Genomic DNA, 1,459 nt, shown 5'->3' on the forward strand with positions numbered 1-1,459 from the left:
GTGTTGAAAAATGCAGGGTCTTCCCTGAAAGAGATGATGTCTAGATGGGAGCATATGTTGTTCTAGAACCTGAACATAGTTCTCTGCATTAATGGTGCCTTTCCAGACATGCAAGCTGCCCATGCCACAAGCGCTCATGCAACCCCATACCATCAGTGATGCAGGCTTCTGAACGGAGCGTTGATAACAACTTGGGCTATCCTTGTCCTCTCTGGTCCGGATGACATGGCGTCCCAGTGTTCCATAAAGAACTTCAAATCGTGACTCGTCTGACCACAGAACAGTCTTTCATTTTGCCACACTCCATTTTAAATGACCCCTGGCCCAGTGCAAACGTCTGAGCTTATGGAGCTTGCTTAGAAATGGCTTCCTCTTTGCACTGTAGAGTTTCAGCTGGCAACGGCAGATGGCACGGTGGATTGTGTTCACTGACAATGCTTTCTGGAAGTATTCCTGAGCCCATTCTGTTATTTCCTTGACAGTGGCATTCCTGTTTGAGGTGCAGTGACGTTTAAGGGCCCGGAGATCACGAGCATCCAGTAGAGTTTTACGGCCTTGACCTTTACGCACAGAGATTGTTCCAGATTCTCTGAATCTTTTGATGATGTTACGCACGGTTGATGATGATAACTCAAAAGTCTTTGCTATTTTACGCTGGGTAACACCATTCTGGTATTGCTGCACTATCTTTCTGCGCAACAATGTTGGAATTGGTGATCCTCTTACCATCTTGGCTTCTGAGAGACACTGACACTCTGAGAAGCTCTTTATATACCCAAACATGTTGTCAATTGACCTAATTAGTGTTAATTGGTCTTCCAGCTGTTCGTTACATGCTCAATTTCCTTTTTCCAGCCACTTATTGCTACTTGTCCCAACTTTTTTGGGATTTGTTGACACTGAAATTTTGAATCAACATATTTTTCCTTTAAAATGTTACATTTACTCAGATTAAACTTTTGATCTGTCATCTATGTTATATTACAAATAAAATATTGACATTTGCCATCTCCACATCATTGCATTCAGTTTTTATTCACAATTTGTTTAGTGTTCCAACTTTTTTGGAATCCGGTTTGTAAATAAAATTAAGGAAACGTTAATCTGAGACACCTTTGCTATAATGTCAAGCAAACAATTGTTTTTAAAGTATTAATCTGAAATTCTTGTTGATGCCCTCCTGTGCACACTCCCACCATTTGGCAGCCAATCGATTTTTGGCACAACACCGGCCCACGTTTCCGGGTGGGCATCAGCAGTGACTCATAACAAACGCGACGTGTCAGCGGTGATGCATAATAGATGAGACGTATACGGTGAAGCAACTTGTGTTTTTTCCCAACTTTATTAGAAATACGGCGGTACGACGTGTATAGCGAAAAATACAGTAATTGCCAATCATCATTGCCTCATCCCCATTTTATTTTAAGATATGCAGGTGTCAAAATAACCCCCCCCC

The 1,459-nt window shown here is 41.9% G+C and overlaps 1 protein-coding gene across 1 annotated transcript in view; it reads right to left on the reverse strand.

Annotated features, from left to right (window-relative positions):
- ube2b (ubiquitin-conjugating enzyme E2B (RAD6 homolog)) overlaps nucleotides 1-1,459 on the reverse strand; it is a 15,586-nt gene that overhangs the window by 4,149 nt on the left and 9,978 nt on the right. The gene's annotated exons all lie outside the window — the stretch shown is intronic.

Source organism: Nematolebias whitei, chromosome 14, assembly GCF_014905685.2.
Source record: "Nematolebias whitei isolate Nwh7 chromosome 14, NemWhi1, whole genome shotgun sequence".
NCBI lineage: Eukaryota > Metazoa > Chordata > Actinopteri > Cyprinodontiformes > Rivulidae > Nematolebias > Nematolebias whitei.